The sequence below is a fragment of the Coffea arabica genome, chromosome 7c, assembly GCF_036785885.1.
Source record: "Coffea arabica cultivar ET-39 chromosome 7c, Coffea Arabica ET-39 HiFi, whole genome shotgun sequence".
NCBI lineage: Eukaryota > Viridiplantae > Streptophyta > Magnoliopsida > Gentianales > Rubiaceae > Coffea > Coffea arabica.
Window position 1 is genome coordinate 30,608,036 of NC_092322.1, and position 19,042 is coordinate 30,627,077.

The 19,042-nt window shown below is 35.5% G+C and overlaps 1 long non-coding RNA gene across 4 annotated transcripts; it reads left to right on the plus strand.

Moving 5' to 3' along the window:
• Positions 1 to 2,476: 2,476 nt before the first annotated feature.
• Positions 2,477 to 12,250, plus strand: LOC113698596 (uncharacterized). 4 transcript variants are annotated; one of them, XR_011817451.1, is made up of 7 exons: positions 2,477 to 2,546; positions 8,569 to 8,627; positions 8,706 to 8,796; positions 8,995 to 9,060; positions 9,163 to 9,259; positions 10,943 to 11,014; positions 11,144 to 12,250. It is a non-coding gene; the product is annotated as an uncharacterized lncRNA (long non-coding RNA). The 4 variants fall into 4 exon arrangements; XR_011817452.1 differs by lacking the exon at positions 8,995 to 9,060; XR_011817449.1 differs by lacking the exons at positions 8,706 to 8,796; positions 8,995 to 9,060.
• The last annotated feature ends 6,792 nt before the right edge of the window (positions 12,251 to 19,042 follow it).

Below are 19,042 nucleotides of genomic sequence, written 5' to 3' on the forward strand. Positions count from 1 at the left end.
TGTGGAATTTCTAGCTTTTAATCGCAATTAGTGATGGTTATATACAAATTCTAGCTTAAGAAGTGTGATTTCAGTTCTGCTACTACAAGTAATTTGGCATTTTGTGACAACATTCTCTGTGACAAGAGAGAAAATTGTCACAATTGAAAACTTTAGTGACGACCTTTAATGTCGTCATATTTGATCGTGGGTTCACCCGTCAACAGTGACAACACGGAATAAGTCATCACAATATGGATGGCGTGCAACTATCTAGTGTGGCGGGAGATCACCAATGTGACGAGTGGAAAACATGTTGTCACTGAAACTCGTCCTACAGTGACAACTTGCAATATCGTTACAATATGGTTGCCAGTTCTAAATTAGTGACAACAACTAGTCGTCACTGTCCAAAGCATTTATTCCCATCTCACTTTCACTAATTCTACTATGTCTCCCTAATTTTTTCAATATGGCCCATATGTTGTAAATAAATTTTATTAATTCTACTATGACACCATAACTTTTACATTTTGACCCCATATACCACCTTAATTTTTTTTAATATGGCCCATGTGTTGTAAATAAATTTTATTAATTTTGCTATGACACCTTAAATTTTACATTTTAACCCCATATACCACCTTAATTTTTTCAATATGGCCCATGTGTTGTAAATAAATTTTATTAATTCTACTATGACACCCTAACTTTTACATTTTAACCCCATATACCACCCTAATTTTTTCTATATGGCCATATGCTGCAAGTAAATTTAATTAATTATGTTATGATACCCGAACTTTTATATTGTAGCCCCTTATTTGATAAACTAATCTCATTAACTCTACCATGACACCATATCTTTTGCAATTTAGCCTCGTATGTGATAAAGAAAGGTTTTATTAATTCTATTATGGCACCCTATGCTTTTATACTTTAGGTTGTGTTTATCATTAGCAAAATGAGGAAGGTATTGTAAAAAACAATGTTTACCTATTTTTTAATTATTCCAAACATAGCTAATACCTTGTTATAAAGTTAAAAAATATCATGAATTCATTATTTAGTTCTCTGGACAACATATGGGAAATTACTGATTAACATAGTGTGAAAATAATGGAAGAGAATAATAAAATTTAATATGAAATTAAGTAAAAATCTTGACAATTCCATGACTGGAGTTTGTTATGTATTACAATTTACAATAATAAAATTGTTTATGGTTTATGAATCAGTAATGTATCAAATAGATTTAGTGTTTCATGCATGTATTAGTAAACCATTTTGGTTATTTGATCAACTAGTTTATTATTAACTAGTAAACCAATTGGATGGCTGGAGTTTATTATTAATTACAATAGTCACATTGTTTATGGTTTATGAATAGGTACTTGTACCAAAAACATTTAATGTGTCATGCATGTATTAGCAAACTATTTTGGTTATTTGATCAACTAAACAGATTGTTAGGTCTTGTCAAACCATAATTCGTACATAATTCATAAAATTATTAAATTAATACCAAAATTATTTACATTAAAAGATTTTTTTTGAATCATAAACATATTTTTAATAAGCTTTATAGTTTTTGGACATTAATTTTTTGTAGAGATAAAAAAACATGTGTTAGTAAACAAAATTATCAAAAAACACTAAATTTTCATATTCTAAAGTTTTAATGCAACAAATAAAGTTTTAATACAACTTGTGAGCTAAAAACTCAAAATGATAAACAACTTTAATTACACAAAGATGGAGAAAAGAAAAAGAGAGATAGTAGAAAAGGCGTTGTTTTTGTAAAGAAAGGTCCAAATAATTAGTACAAAAGTCACTTGAAAGCGTTATTTTTTGGCTGAAGCTAACATGGAAGTGGGAAGCTGAAATTTGGAGTAGAGGCGGGGGAAGCTAAAAATTGAACAAAATTGAACGAGTAGAGACGAGTAAACAAAAGAAGCAGAAACTACGTCATGTTAGCAAGAGCTAAACAAAAACACTCATAACACTTAGAAAAATTTTGGATAAAACTTGCTTTCCCCCTTCTTGCCAACTTTGGACACTACATCTTCTCCTTCTCTCTACTATCATTTTGCTGAAATTATCCAGAAAATCATTTTAACCCACCATTTTCATCCGTAATTTGAGCTACCCAAAAGATTTGTGTAGCTTTAGTGGAGTTGTAGATAGCAAAAATCCCTAATTCCGCCGCCTCTCTCCCTGTAGTTACCGTTATCCCTCTTGAGAATGAAATGGAGGCCAACGCCAACTCCCTCCCTCTGCCTGACGTCAAGAAAGCCCCAATCCAGCCAGACATCCTCCAAGACGTTCATCGTGCGACATCTCCAAGAACTCTCGCCAACCTACGCCGTCTTTAGGTCCACTGGCCACCAGACCTTTATCGAGTCCTGGGGTACTGGTAGCACTATTTCCCGTATCTCTTGTGTTCCTGGCGGCGGCACTCACCGTGCAGGCCAGGGTGCCTATCGCAACATGTGTCGCGGCCGCATGTTTGCTCTGACCAAGATCTGGCGCCGTTGGCACCACAAGGTCCCAGTCAACAAGAATCGGTATGCCTTCAACTTCTGAAGTTCTTCAGCCAAATCTCAGCCGATGAAATCAATCTCTATTTTTTTTACGTGATGAAATTAATCTTTTGAGCTGCCTCTGTGTAAACTTTTGGATTTTGACTGGTATTTGATCTTAAATTCGAGTGAGATTTTGAGGGAGTTGATGAAGGTGTGACGCCCCGAAAGAATGAGTGTGAGAACCCGAAAATTTTTATATATTTTCTAGACATTATTTTGTTTTCTTGTCTATAATTTTGTACCTTTCTTCAATATATTAATTTTCTATACATTTTTATAAAGGAATATAGTTTTCAAATCATTTCCTTGATACAAGTTAGTCCATGTTAAGTTTGAAGAGTATTATGGACGTGGGGCCCGCCACTGCGGTTAGTCGGGTACAATTTTGGCGATTAATTGAAGTTTTGTATAACAGGATGTTATTTTATAAGGTGATTAGTGATAATTAGGGATTAGCTAGGTGGATTAGTGTTAGAAGATTAGGAGGTTGGAGGACATTCTAGAAAGCCAAGTGGCTTGAAACCATTGCAAGTTGGACCTTTGACCAAGACCATGATTTCTTCTTCTTATCTTGACCAAACCTTTTGTTTTCATCATTTCTTCTTCTTGTAAGCATGATGGACGAAATTTTGAGCGAGAAAAGGGAGAGAAAACAGAAAAAACATTCAGCCTTGATCTCTTGCTTAAATCATGAAGAATCCAACGAAAAATCCTAATCTACACCGATCAATCTTGAGGTAAGCTTTGAGAGAAGCTTTTGGTGAAATTTTAGAAGAAGAAAATCTTTCATCCCCCTTGATTTGCTTGTCACCTCTGGGTTTAGAGGTAAAGAGGTGCATATGGCAAGAAACTCTCTCTCTACTTCCAATAATTGTAAATTAGTGGCTTATAGTTGCAATTTTGGTAGTATTATGCAATATTTCATGGTTGGAAGAAGTGATATGGAAATTTTCAGTTTTATTGGTGAATTTTCTGCCCATATATGAAGCTTAAAGGTTGGCCATGATTCACTAGATTTGATATGTGAAATATCTAGTGTTTATGTGTTAGTTTGTTTTGCCTAAAAAATTTCCAGCTTGGATGCATAAATTCCAGTTTAAGGTTTCCATATGACCCTGTTCTGCCCGTTTTTGTTAGAGTATGTTAGAGACAGAATCAGCCTTAGTACAAAACACAAAAGTTGTAGAGAATAGTGTTTTATAGTTTCCTACAAAATTTCAGCTCAATCGGAGTAACGTAGCCTATGAAAAGACCAAAATACCCCTGCTACCCTGTTTCTATCCGAACATGCTAATCAGCTTCTGTAATTGGTTGTTTCGACCAGGAATACTACTGATTTGGTTGTCATTGTCTTCTTAAGACTTATAGCCTTGTATCTTAGCTTTCCAACGCCCCTGTAATCACCTCATTTGGACTTCGGTAGCCTGAGTTATGGTTGTTTACTCAAAATGCGGTTAACTAGCCCGAATGTGAGATTTTGGTTCTGTAATCCGGACTTTTGACTTAGATACATTACAAACTAGACTGAGTTGTCTTCATCAAAGTTGTAGGCATTTGTCTTACCTTCGAAACGGTATAAGTTTCACCCCAATCCGATAAGTGTAGCTTTGGTTGTGGGTGTTACGCTAAGCCACGGAAAATCTGTCTTTTGGTTTATAACTTAAACTTCATTTCCGGACATTTTCCTAGTTTGATTTCGTACTTGTATGACTTTGGGGCTTTATTGTGATTGAGTTGAGATGTGATTTTTAATGTCTTGTAGGATGGAAAATAAGGAATTTAAGGGGAAGTGCTGTCCAATCTTTGAAAATGTTTAATCGCTGTGAGTTTGGGTTAATTCTTGGTAGAATGAAGAGCTTGGACTTGATCAAGGAAAACTGTCTATGATGGATGAGGATTAAGAGCCGTGGTTGGTGAGTGACTTCAAACTATTTCCAAAGCTACTTATGAACTGTTTTCTTGCATTATTTACTCGATTGCATATCATGCGTGCTTGCATGTGAGTTCATGACATGATTTGGCTTCACTGAGTTCTTGGGAAGTCTTGTGCTGAACACCAACGTTTCCACTCCTGTTTATTTGGAGCAAATGGCTCCCTCTCTCACTGTTTACTGTTACTGGATCATTTTTGAGCGTTGGATGTTTAAGTGCAAGGATTTCACTGGCTCACGAGAGCAATAAACGTACATTTGATTACTGATTCATGACATCATTCAAATGAACTATTGTGAAACTGATTTGATTACTGATTTTACTGGTTACTCGCTGAGCTTTTAGCTCACCCCAAAAATATTTTGTTCCCCTCCACAGGGCTCGTGGCGAAGGAAGGCTTGTAGTAATTATTCACATGACTGGATGGCATATATCTTGTACAATTTGGATTTGGAAATCATTTTATGTATAGTTGGGAATTGTTTCTGCTTCGCTTATGACATGTAATTATTGGAGAATTTGATGTAATATTTGAGATTTATATTGTAATCTATTTGAGGACTGTAGTGAACGACTGAGTCCCGGCGAGAGTTGGGCAGGCGGTCCGCTAAACCCTTTGGTTCGCCTTAGGGGAAGGTGGGGCTGTCACAGGTGGTATCAGAGCTTAGGTTTCAGATCGTTGTAGTGTATCCTAGGCTTGAAGTTTAAGATGCCGGACTGTGGGTTTGGATTGAAAAATCAGTGATTCTTGTAGGACTGAAAGGCGGACAAGTAGGTGTTATTGACTCTTAGTGTTTGCTTGGAACGCTTGAGTGATTCTTGCGGGATGTCTTGACTTGATTGGTACAAGATGGAATGTCGAGAACGACATTCTTTTAAGGAGGGGAGTTTGTGACGCCCTGAAAGAATGAGTGTGAGAACCCGAAAATTTTTATATATTTTCTACACATTATTTTGTTTTCTTGTCTATAATTTTGTACCTTTCTTCAATATATTAATTTTCTATACATTTTTATAAAGGAATATAGTTTTCAAATCATTTCCTTGATACAAGTTAGTCCATGTTAAGTTTAAAGAGTATTAAGGACGTGGGGCCCGCTACTGCGGTTAGTCGGGTACAATTTTGGCGATTAATTGAAGTTTTGTATAAAAGAATGTTATTTTATAAGGTGATTAGTGATAATTAGGGAATAGCTAGGTGGATTAGTGTTAGAAGATTAGGAGGTTGGAGGACATTCTAGAAAGCCAAGTGGCTTGAAACCATTGCAAGTTGGACCTTTGACCAAGACCATGATTTCTTCTTCTTATCTTGACCAAACCTTTTGTTTTCATCATTTCTTCTTCTTTTAAGCATGATGGACGAAATTTTGAGAGAGAAAAGGGAGAGATAACACAAAAAACATTCAGCCTTGATCTCTTGCTTAAATCATGAAGAATCCAACGAAAAATCCTAATCTACACTGATCAATCTTGAGGTAAGCTTTGAGAGAAGCTTTTGGTGAAGTTTTAGAAGAAGAAAATCTTTCATCCCTCTTGATTTGCTTGTCACCTCTGAGTTTAGAGGTAAAGAGGTGCATATGTCAAGAAACTCTCTCTCTACTTCCAATAATTGTAAATTAGTGGCTTATAGTTGCAATTTTGGTAGTATTATGCAATATTTCATGGTTGGAAGAAGTGATATGGAAATTTTCAGTTTTATTGGTGAATTTTCTGCCCATATATGAAGCTTAAAGGTTGGCCATGATTCACTAGCTTTGATATGTGAAATATCTAGTGTTTATGTGTTAGTTTGTTTTGCTTAAAGAAATTTCCAGCTTGGATGCATAAATTCCAGTTTAGGGTTTCCATATGACCCTGTTCTGCCCGTTTTTGTTCGAGTATGTTACAGACAGAATCAACCTTAGCACAAAACATGAAAGTTGTAGAGAATGGTGTTTTATAGTTGCCTACAAAATTTCAACTCAATCAGAGCAACGTAGCCTGTGAAAAGACCGAAATACCCCAGCTGCCCTGTTTCTATCCGAACATGCTAATCAGCTTCTGTAATTGGTTGTTTCGACCATGAATACTACTGATTTGGTTGTCATTGTCTTCTTAAGACTTATAGCCTTGTATCTTAGCTTTCCAACTCCCCTGGAATCACCTCATTTGGACTTTGGTAGCCTAAGTTATGGTTGTTTACGCATAATGCGGTTAACTAGCCCGAATGTGAGATTTTGGTTCTGTAATCCAGACTTTTGTCTTAGATACATTACAAACTGGACTGAGTTGTCTTCATAAAAGTTGTAGGCCTTTGTCTTAGCTTCGAAACGGTATAAATTTCACCCCAATCCGATAAGTGTAGCTTTGGTTGTGGGTGTTACGCTAAGCCACGGCAAATCTGTCTTTTGGTTTATAACTTAAACTTCATTTCCGGACATTTTCCTAGTTTGATTTCGTACTTGTATGACTCTGGGGCTTTATTGTGATTGAGTTGAGAGGTGATTTGTAATGTCTTGTAGGATGGAAAATAAGGAATTTAAGGGGAAGTGCTGTCCAATCTTTGAGAACGTTTAAACGCTGTGAGTTTGGGTTAATTCTTGGTAGAATGGAGAGCTTGGACTTGATCGAGGAAAACTGTCTATGATGGATGAGGATTAAGAGCCGTGGTTGGTGAGTGACCTCAACCTATTTCCAAAGCTACTTATGAACTGTTTTCTTGCATTATTTACTCGATTGCATATCATGCGTGCTTGCATGTGAGTTCATGACATGATTTGGCTTCACTGAGTTCTTGGACAGTCTTGTGCTGAACACCAACGTTTCCACTCCTATTTAGTTGGAGCAAATGGCTCCCTCTCTCACTGTTTACTGTTACTGGATCATTTTGAGCATTCGATGTTTAAGTGCAAGGATTTCACTGCTCACGAGAGCAATAAACGTACATTTGATTACTGATTCATGACATCATTGAAATGAACTATTGTGAAACTGATTTGATTACTGATTTTACTGGTTACTCGCTGAGCTTTTAGCTCACCCCAAAAATATTTTGTTCCCCTCCACAAGGCTCGTGGCGAAGGAAGGCTTGTAGTAATTATTCACGTGACTGGATGGCATATATCTTGTACAATTTGGATTTGAAAATCATTTTATGTATAGTTGGGAATTGTTTCCGCTTCGCTTATGACATGTAATTATTGGAGAATTTGATGTAATATTTGAGATTTATATTGTAATCTATTTGAGGACTGTAGTGAACGACTGAGTCCCGGCGAGAGCTGGGCAGGCGGTCCGCTAAACCCTTTGGTTCGCCTTAGGGGAAGGTGGGGCCGTCACAGAAGGAAGTTGGTTAATTGCCATAATCACTTTTTTCTTCTAATTTTTGTGTTTTATTTCAGTATTCTAGCTTTGTTTTGTGAATTTTGTATAGATCGCTGAAGAACTCATTTCAATAGTTGAATGCAAAGCTTTAGAATTTTAGCTCTCTAGTTGCTTGATAGGGGTATAATTATGCATTTTATTTGTGGTTATTTGGTCTTAATTTTGGCAGTTTGTTATGCAAAGTATTGGACTTCTGCTCATAATTGGTATTTGTGTTAATTACAGGCAATTAGGCTGTTATTTTTAACTTTATTTTTGGAGGTTTGACAACCACCAAATTTCCCCCACACCAAGACAATGCTTGAGGACAATGCTTGTCCTCAAGCATTGCTTTTGTTAATTTATGTGCTTTTGTGTTTAAAATTTTAACTTTAGCAAAACGGACTATGAATTTATTTATCTGTATAAAGTTCCAATAAGCAGTAGTAGCTCAAGTGTTTCCAATAGTCAGTAGTGAAGAACTCCATAGAAATGTCGTTAAATTTTTTATATGAATTGATTGATACTACATTTTAGCTTAAATTGCATTTAGAAAATGAATTTTCCTTATCTCTGTCATTAGGAAATGAGGTTTATTACCATGTGAAAAATTGTTCTAGGGCATTAAGGAGAAGTTATTGTCAATTAATGTTGGAGTTATGTATTTCTAGGTTTATGTGTTCTATTTTGTTGATGTTGCCTTTTCTTTTTCATCATTATGCATGTGAAGCAAGCTGGAGTTCACCTTCTAGACGGCCTTTTGTTGATCGTGTATCATTAGTTGAAGAGGTTTGATACATCACTTGTTTAATTAATTTATTTGACTAAGCTTAAATGTTTGATGATTGAATTTCTAACCTTTGTTAGCTGATCTCAAATTGAAGAAAACTTCCCAACTTGTGGAATTGCTGGAAGAGAGTAAGGTTGCACTAGTTAATGAAATTGTAATCATGTGCAAGTAAGATGATGCACATGATTCTGTTGTGAGTTCTTTGTTTTTCGGTGAACCATGATGCATATAATACTTGCCATCCTCTTATTCCAATTGTTGATGGCTTTTCTGTTATGGTCATAGCTTGAATTCTGTTGTCTCTGAGTCATCAACTCTTTCCATCTTTCCTCCTATTGAAGTTTTGGATATTTATGCTGCCACTAGACAAATTGATGACCATAGAATCGACAAGAATGCTGCCAATGTTAAAATGAGCTACATAATTTCTAAGTAAGCCTTAGAGTTCAATAGCTTCATGAATTTTGAGAAGTTTCATTCATTCATGACTTGAATTCTGAGAAGTTCACCATAAAACCTCTTTTGGTGTTTCAGGTGTGGTAGAGAAATCATAGGAGGCTTTCTTTGAACACTTGTATTTCGAACTTCAGCAGAGGAGGCTTTCTCTGAACGCTTGGATTTCAAATTTCAGGTAATTAAGTTTCTTGACTAAGTACTATGTGAAATTGCAAATTGGTTTATTTTAGATTAATTTTTCCTGCAGTAGTTGTTTTGTTTTCACAAAAATACTATCTGAATGAATTTGTTAAATGGATATAAAATAGTAGACTATTAAGTGGTAGTTTGACCTTTGCAAAATTTCTCTCATTCAAGTAGAGTGAGCATTTCTTGAGTGAGTCATTGGTATTGAAAATCAGTTCACAGATGCAGAGATGTGCCTTTGAGCTTATGAAGTCTCTTTCTGCCAGAAATGGTCATCTATATTCTTAATTTTTCTGGGGGCATCTCTTCAGATTGGTTACAACTTACTTAAGTTTCACGATGATGATTAAGAAAGAAAATAACCTATTTCTGATGCATGAAAGTTGTGGTTTCATCTGCTGTATCGTGTCTCATATTGAAATAGTTTACGGACATTTTTTGTGTCTCTGGATTTCATACTCTGTGAATGCATAAACATAACCAGTTGGAAAGTTGGTCAGAGGTATAGTTTTCTGGTAGATAGAACTCTTGCAAATAAGAGAGAGGGGTTTATGTCTGTTTCCTGGAGTTGCTCTGTGAATGCACAAAGATAAGAAGCTGGAAAGTTGGTAAGAAATATAGTTTTCTGGTAGATAGAACTCTTGCAAATAAGAGAGAGGGATTCATGTCTGTTTCCTGGAGTTAAAGAAAAATGCAATACCAGATACTCTGTTTTATAAATGCATCTAATTTTTTCATCCTTTGATTTTTCTTTCTTTATTCAGTTTTATAATAATTTTCCTAATTTGCTGTTGAAATTTTCTTGAGTAAATAAAGAATGATTAAAGATAGAGTTCATAATAAGGATATTGTATTTGTTCGGTTCTGATATTGTATTTGGTTGTGGTCTTCTGGTACAATGTGAAATTTGAGATGCATGTCAGTATTTCTTCTATTAGTTATTGCTTATGGAATATGGCCTCAAATTTATTCCTTTTCAGTTTAATTGAGTACGAAATCTCAAGCTTCAAAGTTTGATTTTAACAGCTTCAGGCAAACGTACAGCTGGGCCAAATTCAGCTGCTAACACTTCGAGTTTTGGTGGACTGAATCATGGTTTATGTTGCCACCTCGTTTTTTACTCCTTTACATTATTTGAAAATTTTTTTTTGCCCTTTTAATACTTCACAGATTATCAAGATGTTCAATGGGAACAATTTTGGTAAAAGATTGATACTTTGTTCTAGTGTACTGTGGAACTATAATTTTATTCTGATATTCAAATTTATTATATTTGAGCAGGATAAGTATTGTATCATCAAAAGATTGATTTCTGGGCTTTATTAGTGACTTTTGTGCGACACAATTTTATGTTGCAATAACATTATGGAGATTTTTTGTGGTGCATTTTTTGTGCCGCAAGTAGAGGGGCGACACTCAAACTAGTGCCACAAAAAGCGATGCAAATACATGTGACATACCCAAAAATTGTGTCGTTTTCTTTTGTAACGGCTACTTTTGTGACACAATTGAATTCTGTTGCATTTGTGCCTCAAAAAGGTTTTTGCGACAGTTTTCTGATTTCTTGCAGCAGAATTCTGGCATCGCAAAAAGTCAGTTTTCTTGTAGTGATTTCATGTTTAAACTGGTGGTCAGAGAAGCTTAAATAACCAGTTCTCTTCCCCATTTTCAGGTTAAGGAGCTTGCGAGAAGATTAATTGAAGAGCAGGAACTTAACTTAGAGGATATTTCACTTCGTTAGAAGGTGATGCTTACTCTCTTTCATATGTTTCTTCCACAAAGAATATTAGAAAGTACATGTTGATTCCCTTACTCCCTTGTGCGTAATAGCTTTGTTAACCTGGCTTTGTTGCATCTTTTTCCAATTTGGCAGGAACTTCTCACCCATAGAGGTAACTTTCCTTTTCTTTTTAGATCCAGCACCTTACACAATCGGAGTGCAACTAGCAGATTTTGAAGTCTTTTAGTTATTAAGTTATTGTAGATTTACATATTCTAATCGCTATAAGGATTTTACAGTAGTAACTTTGAGATTTTGGGCAGAATTGCACTAAAACTGCATTTACACAAAAGAGGCAACCATGTATAATCAGCTTTCATTAATTTCTTGGCTGGTATGATACCAAAGATAAATACACTTGAGTCCCCTGTTTTTATTTTGTAAATTTTGCTGGAGATTTGACATTCAATCGCTTGTTCATTTATTTTCAAGGACTGGAGACAATTTTATGATGGTAATGGTGCTGAAAATTGGAAAATACTGTAAAATAATTTTGAATTTACAAAGTTTGTGTTCCTTTAATATTTACAAAGGTAAACATCAACAACAACACATGAAATTATACTTGGGTCTTGTTTCTGGGATTTCTATTTTAAAGAAGTTTTGAGTGTATTTTGATTAAGTCAAATACTATAAAGACTATTAATGCAAACAAAATTGAATTATCTTGAACTTTATTTTTTGTTAGAGAAGCATCAAGTGGTATGACATGGGAGGAGATACTTGTGAATGGGGAGAAGAGAAGCATGTTTTCTATTTGGAATTATTTTCAATAAGCATGTATTTATAATGTCGGTGTCTAAAAAACATGACATTTTCCAGTTTACTATGAGAACTTATAATTTGCCTAGATGCAATGAGTTTGGGGTGCAGATTCAATACAAAATTTACTAAGTTGGTTGGGTCATTTTCTTATTTATAGAAGCCACTCCTTAAGCTTAATTTGTCAATTATATCAAGTTAATTTTGATTGAAATAACCCTTAATAGTAAAATTGAAACAAACTTGACTTTATTGATCTCTAACAAGGTACTTTGGGCAGATTTTATCTATATTCTAATTAGTATGTTTTGGTTGAAACTCTTGTTTGATTGATTCTTTTATCTCTTATCATATTGACTTAATTAGATTTTTGTTTAGTATGACTATTCATTCAAATTCAATAGTGTATGCTTGTAATGGCATATTTTTTGACTGAAATCGATTCTAATGCGTATGATACTTTTCTTTCAATGCTATTAAATGCTCTTGAGGAGATGAAAAAGGTTGGCTTTTGGATATGCTCATGAAGATGACTTCAGTTTGACACAAATTGCTGCTTTAGTCTATGTTTTTGTTTGGAAAGAGTACTTTGTTTTTTCGGATGCATAATGGCTGTTACTAGTTGAACTGATGTGAACTTAGTACTCTAGTGTTTGGATGGATAATGGCTGTTAGTACTTGAACTAATGTGGGCTTTGGAACCCATTTTGGTTAATGTGTGTTTTGATGAATTTAGAGATATTGATAACCATATATATATATTTGAGGGTTCATTGTACATTAATTACTATCGTTTTTTGGATTAGTCGAGCCACAATTTTATGCTATGGTTGTTGAAAATGCAATAGAAGTAGGCTTTTTATGGTAAATTTCAAACATTTTAAACAAAGTTCAATGACTACATCAGGGAAGGTTGTCACTAGCTACAAGTTCAACCAATGACAACAATTCTTGTCACTAATGAACAGGATTATAAGTGACATGTAAAAGTTATCATTGTAGATATGAAATTTGTGACGACTTTTACATTATCTATGACAAAAATACAGGTGAAGCAATGACAAGAAAAGTCGTCACAAAATGGTTTTAGTTAGTGACGAGTTTTTCTTTGTCATAGAATAATATGATTCTATGACGACTTATCTAAAGTTGTCACATGGACTAATTTGTGACATAGAATCTGTGACAACCACGTGACAACAGAAAAAGTCGTCACTGTCTCTTTATAATGACAACTTTTTGATTTTTAATGACGAGATTTGATTGTCACAAAAGCCTGATTTTCTTGTAGTGTGCCCTGTTTTTGGAATCAAATTTAACTGCATATTCGTCCATGATAAAAGCCAAATCAGTTCTTCCTAAAAACATAAAAGTTGTAGAGAGTTGAGTTAGCTTTCTACCCAGAAAATTTTGGCTCAATCGGAGTACTGTAGCTTATTAAATAACTAAAATACCCCTGACTGCCCAAATGCCTTGTTTAACCGACAGCTTTCTATTTTCTCTGAAATTTCAATTTTTTACCATGAAAATGCATGATTTGGCTTTGGAGGTCTTCATAAGAAATATAGGTCTATGTCTTAGCTTCAAAACGCCATAAAATGTACCTTGATCTGATATACCTAGCTACAGTTACGATCAAAACACCGAAGGATGACAAAACTGCCATTTATCAGTTCTTCTTTAAACTGGTTTCTAGTTTTGGTCCATGGTGATAAGTTATTATTTAGTTTGTTTGGTTGGATTCGAGGGTTGTTGGCTTGTGAATCCAAGTTGCACTTGGATGGGAAAATTAAGAAAATAGGTGAAATGCTGCCCAAATTTCTATTACTTGCTTTTATGAATATTAGTGAGATGTAAGGTTTGCTTTTAGGGTTAGTTGGATCTTAAGTTACATATGTATCCTTGAATGCACTTCAACAGTAGTATATGAGTTGTTTTTTACCAAGATTTGGTATCAACTAAGATGAAAAGTGTTAATTTTCTCTCGAAAATTTTGAATTACATTTGCTCACTTCAATTTGGGATTGGTTGTTTTTTTCAACTACTGATTCTTGGAATTTTCTTGCGTTATGTGTGAATTTGAAAAATGACTCAAGATTTTTCGTGACTTGGAAGTTCAAATGTTATTATTCACTCTAAAACTGTATTTTCATATTTGCACTAGTAATTTCGGAAATTTTGATGGTTCATCTAGATTTTGATTAGTTGAACCATAATACCTTGTTTTGACTGATCTAGGTTTCTTTGGTGGTCCGGAGTACAACCCAGAAGGAAACATTTGACATATCTCTTGCTCATATTAGTGAGTGTTCCTTGTGTGTTGGTACAATAAGTGACTATTTGTGAATGTTTGCTTGAATATTAAATGCTTTCCAAGGATTGCTAAATGAATTTTCGATGGGCGAGTATGTACTTTATCGCACTTGACCCAAGCCAAAGTAAATTTTCAATGATTGAATGCTACTTGTGCATGAATGTAAACCTTTTGGCTGAACTGGGCCTTTGCCTTTCGTTGCCAGTCGACTTGAGCCACAAGTGGACTCGGTCGGGCGGCTGGTGACCCTGGGACAGTGTTTTGGTATACTCAAATATGACCACAAAGGTTGGTGGAGAACTGGCCAGTGAATTAGCTAGTGGCGGGAAATGAAATCAATGAATGAATGTCAAGAACACTGGAAGAGGTTTCACTTGCAAATGTTTTTTTTAAATATTGGAGGGATAAAGAAAATGGTTGGTGAATGAATGAGCGAATGGCTCCACGTGAGCATGTATCCTTTTTAATGAGTGTGTTTTCATTGCTTTTATATTGTGAATATTTTCTCGATATGTCCTTGTTTCAATTGTTTGATTATGTGTATGGGAACCTCACTGGACTTTTAACTCATTCCTTTAGTTTTTGTTTTCCTTACAGGGAATACGAGTGAGGGCGTGAGACTGGTACAGGCTAGCACGGTCTAGTTTTTGAATTTTTGCGATTGTACTTGCGCTAGTGCTCGATTAGGGTTGAATGTATCGGGAATTCACAACTTTTGTTATATTTGGGATTGTATGAATGTTTAAGATAGAAATGAATGTAAGTATACGTTCCAAGTTTGGAAACTGTTATTTCACTTCTTCTTGAGGTTACCTTTGCTCCGTTTGGATTAGCTGTTTTTGGGGTTGTTTTTCAAAAACAGTTATTTTTTTTAAGAGAGTGAACGAGTCTTAGGGGGGAGGTGGGGTCTTCACATATTTCTCCTTAAATTTTCCTCCAACCTCAAAGTTTAACTACATGGCAACTCCACCTTGATCATGACTACAAGTTCTAGGATATAAAGGACACTTGTTCTAGGCCACAAAGCTAACCAAAATGGACAAATATCTAGCTCATATACCACCCTACCAATGATGGAAAATGTTAACCCTAGGCTGAAATTCACCACTACAAACTGAAAATTTCTATAATGAAGCCAAAGGAACATATAAAAGCTGGAAAATCCACATGGCAAAGCTAATAGATCATAGCCAAGCTTGAATTAACATATCAAAATTGGAATTTCTCAATCAAAGCTGGAAATTTCAAATCACCACACAAACTATGAAAATTTCCATGAAATCTACCATAATCAAGTCATAAATCTACTAAAGTGCAAGATAAAAGAGAAAAGTTGGTTTCTAGACATAAATACCTTTAAACCCTATGAAGAAATGCAACCAAGAGCTTCTTAGCTCCCCAAAATCTCTCCACAAAAGCCCTTCTTCCTTCCTTAATACCACTTTCTATGGATTGGATTTGGATTGTAGGATGAATTCTCAAGGATTCAAGCAAGGAAACCAAGTGGAAATTGGAGTTTCTTTTCTCTCTTTTCTCTATCAAAGGTTCAGTCAAGAAGGGAGAAAAAAGTGAGGAATTTTGTCCAAATTTTTCAAGATAAAGAGTAAGACTAGTCTTGGTCAAAGTTAGCTTGGATTGCGACTGTGACAGCCCCACCTTCCCCTAAGGCGAACCAAAGGGGTTAGCGGACTGCCTGCCCAGCTCTCGCCAGGACTAACGGATCAGTTACGTCGATCTAATAAGTTCCGGAACAAACCAACGCGTGCAAACAAGTCAAAATCACAAAATAAAAAAAATGAAAAAAATGCGCCGATGATGAACAGTGCCGGACACGTCAGAATCCGGAGTTCAACCAAACATCAATCCAACATATACATACATTGAAATTCAACATTTACAACCAAATGGCATGCCACAAAACCATTCATCATGAATATACATGTTTGGTTTGCCAATCAAAAGAAAACGAACCCAATACACATTAGGGTTTCATTCAAAGAGCTATTCAAAAGATACATTTACAAAAGCACAATTTGGCAACCGACAAGTATGAACTTTTCCCCAAAAGTGATCATTTTCCTGTAAGGAAAACAAATGGAATGGAGTGAGCTAAAGCTCAGTGAGTTACTACCACAATAGCAACTAAGATTACATAAGCATAACCGTTCAGTTCAAGTATGCAAATAAGAAGTAAATCAAATCAGTGAAAGGATGCGGACGGCTCTTAAGAGCCCATTTCCTCGCTTATATTCTTGATCCAACCTCATTGACCCTCCGTCAATGTTAAAAGTACCAAACCGTAGACCTCACTTTACTTCCATTCCTTCCACCCAACATACCCCAACTGGGCCCGCACTCCAAGCAGTAACTTTAGGTGATACTCGAGTACACCGGAACCAAGGGTCTCATTACCACAAGATTCTCATTTCAGTCCCCGTGGCTAGTCAATTTTCACGACCAAGCCCTCGCTGGCTCGATTCAAGTGACTACCAACGGGGTCGAGCTCAGTAATACAGTAGGGCCGGTGGATACTCGTCCAACCGACACCCAAACAATATCCTATGAACGGAATCCAATAACTCATATAGCAAGTACAGTAATACAGTGAAACGGTAGACAGTCATTCACAGGAATAAAAGGAATGAGGGCGGTCAAGTACACCCTCACCCTAATCATTTCCAATAGCCAAACAAGCCTTCAAGGCATCACAATCACATATAGGAAAGCCACATTATAAACATCCAAGTGAGTAGTATACTCACCACTCACGTAGGTGAGGTTTCATGCACTTCCGTCAAGAGAATGTCGTGAACCACCGTCACGCCCTAGAACACGTAAACAAGTACAATGAGACTCGATAACGAGTCATAAAGCAATGCCAATCACAACCCCAATAGGGTTTCATATGCATATATAAGCATAATAGCAAACCAGAAAATCAGGAAATGTAACTATATTAGCCCTAACAACAAAACAGTTTTGGCCTCCTTATGCGGTAATGGCACAAAATGCGCTACGCTTATCGGATGAGGGTGTAAGACCCACCATCTCGAAGCTAAAAGACAGGGCTACAACAATGTAGAAGGCCACTCAGTCCAAATCCTAGTACAACTAGGTCAAAAATGCAGAATACCAAACCAGAACCGTAATTGCAGGTTTACAAATCACACTATGCTGTAATTAGTCCAACTCAGTCTATACAGGTCCAAATGCATTGATTCCAAAGGCATGCGGTAGCCAAGACATCCAGCTACATTTCATCAGAAGACACCAACATCCAAATCCAAAGCAATTCCAGTCAAAACAGACGATTACAAGCGCAGTTTGCACATTCTGATCAACCCAGAACAGCAACAGTAAAATCGACATATCTCACTCTACACTACTCCAAATGACCTGAAATTTTACAGGCACCTCAAACACATCAATACCTACAACTTTCATGTTTTAAGAAAAGGCCAATTCGGCCTCTAACCATATGATACAAAACCGGACAGAAAAGTGGGGTTATGAAACCCTAACTTTTCACATTTCAATCCAAACCCAAAATTGGTTGCAATTATCAATAATTCACACCTACTAGAGTCATTACCCCTCATTGCCAACCATCATAAATAACCACAACATCATGATCACATTAAACCAGAAAATTCATCAATAAAATAAAAACTTCACCAATTCATCTCAAACCAAGAAATAAACCACAAATTTCAGCACTTTAGCCACCACTAGGCACAAATTAAGCATCATTAGGTGTAGGAGGAAGTTCAAGCACCACTTACCTAGTAAACAAGAGAAAAGGAGTTGTAGAACACCTTAGCTTCCTTGAACACTTCCACAAAAACACTTACTAGCACCAAAGGGAGGGATTTTATGGAGTAGAAACTAATTTAAGCAATTGTTTTGGAGGATTTGAGCTAGTTGGAAGCTTGAAAATTGGAGAAGTTTTTCCTTCTTTTCCTAGAGAGAAAGTCGGCCAAGAGGTTGAAGACAAGAATGAATTTTGTGTGATTTTTGAGATATTTAAGCAATTGGTCAAAAGTCAAAAAAAATGAATAGTAAGTCATAAGTCACTTCCAATACAATGGTGACACTTGTCACCTCCATTAATGCAATTCTATCTTTTCTTTTTCCTCTCACATCAATCACTTCACATCCTCTACTTATCTCTTAACACCCGATAAATTTCCACCAGTATCCGGAATTTAACCTAATTGGCCGAATTTTCCGAACTTTTCGCACTAGTGGGTCCCACGTCCATTATATACTCTTAATTTTTCAAAAACTCTCCAATACTAGAAAAATCATCTAAAAACTATAATTACTCATAAAATTTACCAGGAGAATTTTCCTAAGCCAGAAAATGCAAAAATGATGCCTTTAAATGGGAAAAACCCTAAGAAAATTATTAGGAATTTACGGGTTCTCACAGCGACAAGTGGCGAGCTTGGGTTTATACTTATCCCTTTGTCTTTCCCTTGTCTCTCATCAATAATCCATATTATTTTCCTCTAATTCACTTTTAGCACTTCAAGTCACATAAACTCTTTTATAAAAATACCTGTTTTTGTTCATTAAATTTACTCAGCACCTCACTAGTGGGTCCCACTTCCATAATACACTTCAAACTTAACATGCACTAATTTTTAGAAAAAAATGATTAAAAATCTTAACTCACTTATAAAAATATCTAGGAAATTAAAGCAATAAAGTAAAGTAAAGAAAATGTATTTGTAGACACCAAAATTTTAATGCTTATTTAATTTAATTTTAGCTTTATTCTTTTATTTTTATTTTATTTTATTATTTATTCGTGTTTTCATTTTTATTATTTTATTTTAATTGATTTAAGTTTGCAAAATAGTAATTAGTGCTTCTTTTTATTTTGGCACATTAAGGTTCATCATTTCTTTTCT